The sequence below is a fragment of the Cheilinus undulatus genome, linkage group 15, assembly GCF_018320785.1.
Source record: "Cheilinus undulatus linkage group 15, ASM1832078v1, whole genome shotgun sequence".
Lineage (NCBI taxonomy): Eukaryota > Metazoa > Chordata > Actinopteri > Labriformes > Labridae > Cheilinus > Cheilinus undulatus.
In genome coordinates this window covers 7,471,049-7,483,237 of record NC_054879.1, presented here as the reverse complement: position 1 = coordinate 7,483,237, position 12,189 = coordinate 7,471,049, and the positions used below count along the sequence as shown (strand labels likewise).

At 40.7% G+C, this 12,189-nt stretch overlaps 1 protein-coding gene across 1 annotated transcript in view; it reads right to left on the bottom strand.

Annotated features, from left to right (window-relative positions):
* The window catches only part of ramp1 (receptor activity modifying protein 1), a 115,114-nt gene that overhangs the window by 72,209 nt on the left and 30,716 nt on the right, over nt 1-12,189 (bottom strand). The window lies entirely within an intron of this gene.

Sequence of the window (12,189 nt, the reverse complement as noted above, 5' to 3'; positions counted from 1 at the left end):
TGAAAGGCATCAAAAATTACGCAGAGGGATGGCACAGTTCATGACACATAAAGGAATGCCAGGGGGATTTAGATAGTACACGAATACACAGATGACTGTAGGGGTGAATATGAGTTAAAAAGTTGGGGTTTAATTCAGCAGAAGTGCTTGGAACGTTCTCTCTCTCTCCTCACTGGGCTCTGTATAGTTAGCGTAGCCTACTGATCCCAGGTCGGGTGACTTAACCAGATCAGATATCCTATAATTCTATATATATATATATATATATATATATATATATATATATATATATATTTTTTTTTTTAAGATTTATTTTTGGCCTTTCATGCCTTTATTTGATAGAGGAAGGACAGTGGATAGACTCGGAAACAGGGAGAGAGTGGGGAGAGACATGCGGTAAAGGGCCACAGGCCGGATTCGAACTGGGAAGCCCACGTACATGGGTAGCGCCTTAAACCACTCAACCATCTGCGCTCCCAAATCTGTTGCTATTTAACAGCCTAAACAATAATACTTACGTATACTGAGTCATTAACTCGTATAAATTCATCAACAGTGGATTCTTCATGTGATGAAGTCGGCATGTGGCGTATCCGTGCTCAGGCCTGGATGCGTTGAGCAGTGTGAGTTCAGGCCAAAGGGGGGACAGGGGAGGGGATCAAATGGGCTTTAGCACAGTAAGAATACAGCAAGGCACAGATGGCCTAGTGTGAGTGCACCCCTGCTTCACCCAAGAACCAACTGGGAAGAAGTCAGAGGTGGAGCCACCACTCTTCTGTAGAGCCACAGATGCTGCTTTACCTTAAAACACAAAACAGTGAACACGGCTGTCTCAGTATGGGGCAGCAGTAGCTCGGTCTGTAAGGACTTAGGCTAGGAATCAAAGGTTGCAGGTTCAAGTCCTGCTTGAAACAAATCTGGACTTCTATCTGATAGCTGGAGGGGTACCACTTCACTTCACTTCCAGAATACTGCCAAAGTGCCCTTAAGCAAGGCACTGGATGCCCAACAGCTCCTGGCAGCGCCTCAGCGAGAGCAGCAAGGCCAACACTGACATCTCAGCGCATGTCCATGGGGATCCTGTTTGTGCATGTTTGCACGTAATTCAGCATATGTGTGTGTAATATGTTCAACAATGGAGTGTAAACTGTGGATTTACTTGACTGATTGACCTAAAAAACTGGTATAAATGTTATGTATTAAAACAATGCAGAGTTGTAATCCTAAAAAAACAGCTGTGTGTTAAAGCTGATGCTACTCAAAGCATGCAGCTGGGAGTTTTTAGCTTTCACAGACTGAGTAAACACAGTCGGTTAAAACTGGAGGATAAACAGTTAGTAGTCACATTTTGCATACGTTCACAGAATATTGATTTATTGACACCAGAAAAAGTCTGAGAATGAGCACAGGCTAATGAGCATGTCTTAAACCTCAAGAGGAATGGTGTCATAGGATTTGGCTGCAGTAAGAGGAGTGTCCTTTGAATATTTACATCCTCACAAAACAGCTGGATTAAACAGTGAGAGGAGATTTTAGGATTACAACACACAAACTCAGTCTTCTCTACAGATTTCTCCCTCTCTTTTGAACATCTTGAGTTAAGGATAAGAAAACAGTTAAATCTGTTGCTCTCATGCAGTAGCTGTTGTTTGATTTGGTATATTCCAATATACCTGGGTTTATACTTCTGATCTGTGCACATGTTGGAGGCAGAAAGTGAGAGAAGCTGAATACACACACACAAATGCATGCCAGAGTTTCTTTAAGCCAAAAAAGTAACAACTAGGCTGAAAATACAGATAGGCCTCCACATGCATCACCTTGGATTGGCTGTGATGAGACGCCACATACAGTGGAAGTTTCACACGGGTTCACAGACAGCCTGTGCGTCAGGGTGGGTTTGATTAGATGGAGCAGAGGTTCTGGTGGGGCCACTGAGGTGAGAGGAAAAGCTACAGCACTGTCAGGTAAATTTAGAGGGAGAGGAAGCAGCTGTCAGCACACATATGCATGCTATATATCACCATGTATGTGCACCGTCAAAGTAAAATCACTGGATTTCTGGTTTCTACTCAAAGTGACAGAAAACTACTGAGGTTATTTTTGTTTATATCCACAAATAAAGTTTTTTGAATTTGAATTTATTGTAGGATTCGTTGGGAAGGGTGTTTTTTGTCAAGGTTGCAGTTCAATTCCTTTTTTCGAATGATTTAATGTAAATCATTTGCTTGAGAAATAATGAGAGAATAAGTAATACAAGAAATAAAATTTGACAAAACAAGCATTTTTTTTTTCAACACAACTAAAGAATTTAAAAAGTAATTAAACCCTCAGACTCCTTTTTTTCCTGATGTATATGGGTATTTAGTAGTACTGTTGGTCAGTGAGAGTCCCAATCTTGGCATTGCAGCAAGAGTAACTACATGGCAGGGTTTCAGATGAGGTGTATCTACTCTGGAATTTAAAAACATGCCTTTAGAACATCATGCAAATGACTGGGAGGGACTCATCTGGTTGCACCCTCCAGCTGTCCCTTATCAGCCACAACATCATTGAGTCTATGCTGTTTTTCAGATTTGATTATCAGCCATAATGTCATAACCATTCAAGGTAGACTCACTGCTACCCTGAGTGTGAAATTATTATACACTATAAGGACAAAAGTATTTGGCCAGCCCTGTAAATCATTGACTTCACATGTTTCAATCAGGCCTGTTACCACAAATCAAGATCGTAGGCATGCAGACTCTATTTGCAATCATGGGTCGATCTTTAGAGATCAGACTTCAAGCGTGGTACTGCAATGGATGCCACCTTTGCAGTAAGACAGTTTGTGAAATCTCCCCCCTGTGGATTCACCACAGTTAATTGTAAGAGATATTATTAGAAAGTGGAAGCATTTAGGAACAACAGCAACTCAGCCTCAAAGCTGAAGACTCCATGAAAGTTACAGAACTGGCCAATGACTGCTAACATGCATGGCATGTAAAAGTCACCAATGCTCTGCTGATTCCACAGATGTAGATCTTCCATTGATCAGACCAAAGTTCACTGACTTTAATGTAAGCACAAAACTGCCCAGCAGGAGCTTTAGGGAATGGTTTTCCTTGGCCATGCAGCTCCATGCAAGCCTCATAATGCCAAGTCCAAAGCCAAGCATCAGATGGAGTGGTGTAAAGCACAGTGACAGTGGAAATGTGTTCTGTGGAGTGACAAATAGTGTTTCTCTGTTTGGCAGTCAAATGGGCGAGATGCCAGGAAAACGTTACCTGCCTGACTGAACTGTGCTAAGTGTGAAGTTTGATTAGGGAGGGATAATGGTATGGGGTAACCTTGCTAAGCAGATGGATTTGCCCGAATCCATCTTGCAAACCCCCTGAACCATTTGGGCCTGGTTAGAAAGTGACAGGACCAATCAGCGACGAGGGGCAGCACTTTCAGGCGCAGCAGAGTCATGATGTAAGCAAGCAGCAACCAGCGGCCAGTGCAATTATGGTGGAAGAGATTACCGTGGATGCTGCGCCAGTTTTATCAGAACTTGATGACATTTCTTTGTTAAAAGCAGAACAAAGAACAGCAGTGAGTTGTTTTCTTTTCAAAAACGACTGGAGTCGTGTACTGACATGTCTACAGTGGCTATGGTTCATATTATGCAGTTCTGTATGGAGTTTCCTCCTTCGGTATGGGCACAGCTTGTTAGCGGCTACATTACTTGTTTTGTTGCTCTGATTGGCCCGTAAAGATGTGACAGAACGTTCAACCAATCACCCCAGCATCCCAAGACATTCTGGACAATACTATGCTTCCAACTTTTGGCAACAGTTTAGGGATGGCCCTTTTATATTTCAGCATGACTGTGCCTCAGTGCATAACGCAAGGACTATAAAGACATGGTTTGATGAATCTGGTGTGGAAGAACGTTGACCCCACTGAGCACATTTGAAATGAACTTGAAAAGCTGCATAAACTGAATGACGCTGTGGCTAACAGTGTTGACAAGAAGGTGTAAGTGGGTATCAGTGTTGTCCTCAAGGCTACATACCTCAGCTGAAACTCTGAAGTTTAGTTACTCTTTCAGATTTTCAAGGAGGAACTGGAAAAGAGAGTCAGTACATTTACATAAACAGTTCAGTCAAGCTGAGCCTACGGCTCATTTAGTCTGTTTATCTGAACTACTGTTCTTGTCCAGCTAAGAACTGTGAGGTAATCGATGTAATAAAAGAAGTGTCAAAACAGAACATGAGGTAAGGTGTTGGTGTAACATTTGGCTTAGTTTATTTTTCCGCACTGATTACCACACCTAAAGTTATGAATATGCATAATGTTCACATTTCTGGAGATAAGTGCTGATTCAAAATTAGGATCAAAACATTCATAAACATCCCTAAGGTTAATAAACATACCTCAGTTGCTTTTCTCCCTTTGGGGGAACGCAGCATACTCTGTGGCAGCTTCACTGTGAAGCAATGTTAGTTGAGGGATTAGAGAGCTAAACTGGCTGATGGAAAGCAGCCACATTCAGTTCACGGCCTGATTAGAGATGTTTTGGGTGAGAGTGAGTTTCGGGGAGCTAATGTTTGTCTCGACTCATGACACAGCACCACCCTTAGCTGCCAAAAACCAAACCAGTTTCTGCTCCAACACTGCAGTGGAGGACTCAAGTGGCCCAATGTATGAGGGAAACTAAAGAGCTGCTGCTGCCGTTTGTTCTTTTATTTTTATTCTTCCATTTCTGTGGTTAATGCTTAAACAACAGCTTCTGACACCCAGTACGCCATGCACCAAAACTGATTTTAATCTTTTGGCAATTATAATTTAATTTAGGCTAAAACTTAATCCCTGCATGGTGTCTGTGTTTTTCTTAAGGCATCAACCATCATCCATTCTCTGTTAAACTCAGAGTTAAGGCTGCGGTATAGAGGTGCCGCGAAAAATCTATTATCTTCAGAATCGCATTTATCAATTTCGAAGATTCTGAATTGATTCAAAATTTCCAGTAATCAATATTTTACTTAATTACATCCTGATGCTGCATGAGGACTTGTGGCTGAGCTGTTAGCATTAGCAACGCCAGCTCTCAGTGTTGGAAATATTTACATTGCTTTATCTGACATGCTGCCTACACTGTCCGTGGAGCCGCAAGTTTCTCCGCCCGTCCGGTTTTCCAAAAAGAAAGTTTCCAAAAACAAGTCAAGCACAATGCTAGCTCAAAGCCAGCTTAACGTTAGTCATGGGACTTACTGTATAGCTTGTTATCAACAGTAAGCTCCTTGTTTGTCTCTGTTGTTTATAGCTGATTTCAACAAGACAGCTTTATCATGCATCTGTTGTTAGGATTTTAAACAGCATTCTGGTGCCATAAGTTAAAGGTTTTGCCTGGTTCATCAAACAGCACAACAGAGAGTAGACAACAGCTACATAAGCAGCATATTACTTTGTTGTCAGTAATCAGGGATCTGACTGAATTCAGTGCCAGGATTATAATTTTGGTTGAGCCTATTGTTAATATCAGATGTTTTCACCGTTTCCCTTTCTTAAAGGATACTATCTTCTGCCCTTTGTTCAGTAAGAAAATGTTGGAGATGCGCCTCTAAAAAATTTACAGAAACAGCCTTTAGTTGATGCTCAGTTCATGCTACGAAAATATGATCCAGTGTATTTATAGCTATGGATGTTTAAGACCCACAAATCAATTTTCAATTTTTTTTTTAATCCTCTATGTAAGAAAAACCTTTTTTTGATGATTGAGATTAATTATTATTAGGAATGTAACGATACGGAAAAATTTTGGTACCTCTGTTTTGAAGTCACGGTTTGGTACGTTTTTTGGTATGTAATTAAAGCGAATAAATAACTTTTTTGTAATTAAATTATATCAAAATAAATAGGCTGAATTAATTACATTTAAATCAGTAATAATTCTGCAACCTCCCTCAAAAAGGTCTTCAATAAATGACAATATTAATAAATAAATATTTTTTTAAGGTTATTTTAATTGATTTATTGACATATTTACACCCATTCGTTAAACACCAAAATTTCCCGGCCAACTATAACACATCATCTTACAAACATAAGCTGGTTAAGTATGCTAATTAGCATCTATCCTGCTGATTGTTAACACGGGTTTTAGCACTGGATTACTTTTTTAACCAATGGGACCTACTACAAAGTTTGGGAGAACTTTTCATGGCCCATCTTGTCAGATAAAGAGGTTAGAGCCGTGAGAAATCTGAGGATAACTTTACCTATGACGCAGCTGCAGACATGATGGAGTCCCCTCCTCCTCCTCTGAGGCTGACAGTTGAAGGTATGCATTTAGAATTAGAGTATTATTAAAACCAGAGCAGCATTGTTAGAATAAAAAGATCTTAAATCATGGGAAATTGATTACCAGCTGGTGAGACTTTTTTGTTGATCCTCCTCGTTACAGTGACGTTCTTGTTTGAGTGGTGCGTTTTCAAATGCTTTGATTGGTCCGCTGGATGATGTGCTGTCAGCGACACAGCTGCTGAATAATGTCAGCGCTACTGTTGTTGTCTTTGTCCACTGTTATATTTTACTGGGACACAAAGTGTTCCTAAACAGGACACTTTTATCTGGGAATATTCAGGCAGTCGCTGTCGTTTGCTGTGGTTGTGTGGTTGCCAGGACAGTGTGACAGTGAATTGTACTCTGGTTTTCTGTCTGTGTATGAGCTCCGTTCAACATGTATCTGTTCGATACACACACGTGTACATCTGTACCGTACCGAGAGGCCTGTACTGAGTTGGTACGGTATAAATACAGGTACCTTTAAACCCTTAATTATTATTAAACTCTAAGAAACAGTTGCCCTGTCCCTTAATGGATCTATCTGTAAAGAAGGATGATGTACACGTTAGTGCAAGTTTACAAACTAGCATTTAAATGTCAAATATACATGAATGAAAAATAGTAACGTATATATGAGTAAAGACAGTTTATTATCTCCCAATCATCTAAGATGGACCAGATGCAGAAGTGGGTTGGCCCAGAACCACAAGACCCACCCATAACTCCATGTCTGCTCTGAATAATCGCATACATTTAAACACTGCACCTGGAAATTTTGGGAAGCTGAGAAAAGTTGTTTCAACAAACAGCCTTCTGATTTATTGTTGTATAACCTCCCTGCTGTGAGCTTCAGGAGCCTACAGAGGCTGTAAATATACGGGTAAACATGAGAGACACAGAAACCTCTCAGCTGAATTCTCTACTCTCCTGTTTCTGCCCTAAAACCAAATAGAGGCATAAATCCTTTGACTCCTGTTGTTGTGTCGGTGTACATGGTTCTTCATTTGTGACCCAGGGGAGAGTAAAGAGGTTATGTGGGGTCAAATTCCAACATAAAGGAGGCTAAATTTCAGTCTCTAAGCTGTTAATGAATTCCTGTTTTTTACTTCTAAATGCATGCTCCAACAGTAGAGCGCACATTTACCCTTTAGAATCTTAACAGTGCTAGTCCCATTTAAATCCTTAAAATCACAGTCAGCAAAATGATCAGGAAAGACACCACCAAGTTGTTCTTTTCTCTGGTTTTGTTATAATCCAATCATGCAAGAAATTCTAAGCCAACTCTGCGACAATGCCAGCAGCATGTGCATGCCAGCAGAGGTCACAGTGGTTGCCATTAACAGCTGAGATCTTTTTCTGCACATTTTCAGCCAAAAAAAAACAGAAGGATGAAATAAAGAATTTATGTGCATGCATTTGATTTAGTCTAATGTGGGGAATTTGCAAATGTAACAGAATGCTAATATTTGCAAATCTCATAAACCCATATTTTATTCACAACAGAACACAAACAACAGATGTCACCATTTCATGAAAAAAAATAATGGCTCATTTTGAATTTGATAGCAGTAACACATTTTTAAAAAGTAGGGACAGGGCCATGTTTGCTCATGTGTAGTACCCCCTCTTCTTTTAACAATAGCCTGTAAATGTCTGGGAAGTGAGAAAACCAGTTCCTGGAGTTCTGGGAGAGGAATGTTGTCTCATTCTTGTCTCATGTAGGATTCTGGCTGCTCAATAGACCTGGGTCTTCCTTTCTGGATTTTTTGTTTTTGATGCCCCACATGTTTCTGTTGGTAAAAGGTCTGGACTGAAGGCCAGCAAGTTCAGCACCTGGACTCTTCTATGATGAAGCCATGCTGTTGTGATGGATGTGGTTTTAGTATTGCCCCTCTGAAATATGAAAGGCCTTGCCTAATAGCTTGATGGGAGCATTATGTTGCTCTAAAACCTCTATCAACTTCTCAGCATTGATAGCGCTTTTCCAGATGTGTAAACTGCCCATGCCATAGACACTAATGCAACTCCATATCATCAGAGATGCAGGCTGGATGGTTCTTCTCCACAGGACATGGCATCTATGGTTTTCAAAAAGATTTTAAAATTTTGATTCATCTGACCACAGAACAGTTTTCCATTTTGCCTCAGTCTACTTTAAATGATGTTTGGAAAAGGGAAGACGGCAGTATTTCTGGATCATGTTCATACACGGCTTCTTTTTTGCAATGTTCAGCTTTTATTTGCATCTGTGGATGGCATGGTGAACTGTGTTGATAGACAGCGATTCTGGAAGTGTTCCTGAACCCATGTAGTGATTTCTGTCCAGAACCACTCCTGGTTTTAATGCAGTGCCACCTGAAGGACCACAGATGAGGACCTCAGGGCCGCAGAGAACGTTCATGTTTTTAAGAGCAGGCTCAAGACACACCTTTTTAGCTTAGCTTTTGATTAATATTTATCTATTTTATTTATGATATTTATTTATTTTAGGCCTTCAATCTGTATTTATTTATGAATTTTATTCTTTTCCTACCTTAATTTTTTAGTTATGCTATTTTATATTTTAGTTCTTAGGTTTTATTTGTACTGAGGTTTTACTTATTTTTATCCTTTTATCATTTTTAGGATCTCCAGTGTTTCCTCTGGGGGGGCCCTCTGCACCGGGAGCGGTGGTCGGCTATGGCTGCAGGGGTCTGTCTCGTGGGTTCCTGGTGGAGGTTTGGTGTCTCTGCCTCATCCCTCCTCTGGGTCCTGCGTCGGTGTCCTGTAGCTGTGGGTGACTCGCTGCTCCTGGTGCAGACGGCCCCTCTGATGGCGCTTTCTCAACTGGTTCATCTGTACTCAGCCTCTTGTACTCAGCCTAATGTCCACTATTTGTGTGTGTGTGTGTGTGTGTGTGTGTGTGGGGGGGTGTGTTTGTGAAACGGTGTGTGTGAGTGGGTGTGAGTGGGTGCACATGTAACTGTTGTCTGTAGGGTGGTTGCGGGTGTGTGGGTGTGAGGGAATGACTCTAATTGTCTATATTACGCAAAAGGTGGGGGTGGGTGGGTTTGAGGGAATGTTTTTAATTTGTCCATGTACAGCACTTTGAGTTACATGTCATGTATGAAAAGCGCTTTATAAATAAAGTTTGATTGATTGATTGAGATCATGAACATCCAATATTGACCTCCTGCCTTGTCCCTTGCACACAGTAACCTGACATGCCAGATGGATGTGTGAAACACACGCAGGCTTAAGAAGCCTGCAGTGGAAAACCCTCCATAGCCGGCGTTTGGAAAAGGGCAGAGCCTATGAAATAAAACTCAGAGGTGCGCCGCTACTGACAAATAAACTCTGTAGATAGCTGCACAATGTGAACCAGGGCAACTGTAGACATGACAGTACACGCCTTTTGTCGTTTTTGAAAAGAAAGCAACTCAATGCTGTTCTTTGTTCTTCCTTTATCAAAGTAATGTCGTCAAGTTCTGATAAAACTGGCGCTTTAGCAGCATCCATGCTAATCTCTTCCGCCATACTTGCGCTGACCTCTTGTCACTGCTTACTTACTCTGCCTGCTCAAAAGTACTGCCCCTCGACGCTGATTGGTCCTGTCACTTTCTAACCAGGCCCAAACTGTTCAGATGGGAGCTTTGCAAGATGGATTCACCAGTAAGAAACACGAAAACGGGCAAATTCATCTGCTTTGCAAGGTTATGCACACAGAGCCTTCTCCAGATTCTCATAGTCTTCTGATTATGTTAAACTATAGATGGGGGGTCGTCAAAGTCTTCAATATTTTACATTGAGGAGCATTTTTCTGAAACTGTTTCCCAATTTTCAGATGCAGTTTTTTGCAGATTGGTGAACCTCTGCCCATCTTTACTTCTAAGGGACTCTGCCTCTCTAAAAGACTCCTTCTATACCCAGTCATGTTACTGACCTGTTGTCAATAACCTCATTAGTTGCAAAATGCTCCCCTAACTGTTTTTTTCAGAGTACCACTTACATTTCCAGCCTTGTGTTGCCCCATCCCTACTTTTTTGAGACGTTGTGCTGCCATCAGAATCATGAAATAGTAAAATGCCTCGGTTTCTATGTTTTACTGTGGAAAAACTATTGGTTTTCTGAGATTTGCTTTGCATTTTCAATTACATTTTAGACAGCGCCCCAACATTTTTGGAATTGGGGCTGTAGTATTAAAGTGTTAGAATTGGTGATTTCATCAACTTTGTGAGATGAAGATTAGATAAAGTGGTACGCTGTAAATTAACAGAGTGAAGCTCCTGCTCCTGCATGCTAAAAGAGGGCAGACCTCATCTGCTCAATCATAATAGCTCAAATAAGCAGCTGTCAGATCACCTGCAATAACTCAACCCTGTCTGCACCCTTCTGCTCTTTGCTCAGAGCAAGTTTGTTTCAGATTCAACAAATGATGTCTCTTCCTCTCTCTTTTGTTTGTCTTTGTTTTCCACCTACTCTGCTCTGGACATCAATAACTTAATAATTTTCTCCACTCCTCTTCCTGCCACTCCCTCCCACCTGCCAAAGGTCAAGATAAAACTTTCAACAGATGTTCAAATTAAACGTTTAATCTATTCATACAAAGCCTCCATTTACAGGCCTGTGAAACGGGTGATTTAATTATTTGATGTTCAAGTTCTAGGAAATGACTGGCCAGGGGATAATTTAACAGATCAAGTTAAATTGGAATATTGGTTGATTCTGTTTGGAAAAAGCCCTCCATCTGTGAGATCATGTAGCTTTCTGTAATTATCAGAGCATTTCTGGCAAACACAAACAGGACTTTTGAAATGCCAAAAACAGAATATAAAGACTCACTCATATCACCAGCAGCTGTGGTATATTTAGAAGGTTAAAAGTATTATCAGAGTGAAGTAAAGTTTGCTGAAGAAAATTCTGTACTGTTCAGAAAATGGGAGAAGAAACTTAACTTTCATTCTCAAGCTTAATAGAGGGCAATTACAGGACAAATGCTGGTTTGTGAATCTAAATGTACTTGAGAATTTCCACTGGTCTGCATACTGAAAACACCTGTTACAACATGTCACACTTGGGCTGGAGATGTACTTGATACCAACATGAACAGGAATGCATGATAACTGCCTCACACCCCTAGCATTGGTCTTTCTTTTGCCGTATGTCTTCAAAATTTAACACAATGCGGATATGAGCTGCAGTATTTGAGAGCTGGTGTAGAGACAGAGATATGAGAGCAAACACCGCAGCAGGAACAACAATGAAAGTGATCGAGAAAAACTGATAAGCCAAGTCGACAATTATCCACATCTTTCTGATGCCACTGCACAGAGACAACTGTCAAAGTAGCTGGGACGGATAAAGTCTGTTCAAGAATCTGACCTTTTCCTGTAGGATCAAATTAGACCCGTGTATCAGGCCATCAATATTCGTTTAAACTGGTGACTTTCAGCCAAGTTTGCTCCTGAGTTTCCCTGAGAATGATGCTGTGCTTATGTACTAGAGATGGTCATCCCAATTTAATGTTTTGTTTTTGCTCATTTGATGGTTTTCTGCAACAGTGCATTTTATTAAGACACTCAAATAACGTAACTTGCACTTTTAAATGGTTGACTTTATCTTCCAAAATCAAAGCAGGTGATCTGTGTGTGTGAAGGCTTTTTGGTGCTAAGAGAGTGTACTGCAAATATCATCCTAGTGTGCAGGAACACAAGATGATATTAGAAGCAAGAAGCTGCAGAAAAATGCTGAAATGAGCATAATTATGAAGCTTAATCTTTTACTTGCAACACACTACCTTAGTCAGTGCGTTTGCAGGAGGGAAGTACAACGGTATTGTACACACATGGTGACTAAACACAAATATTAAAAAATTAAGACAAAAAAAATCTGCAA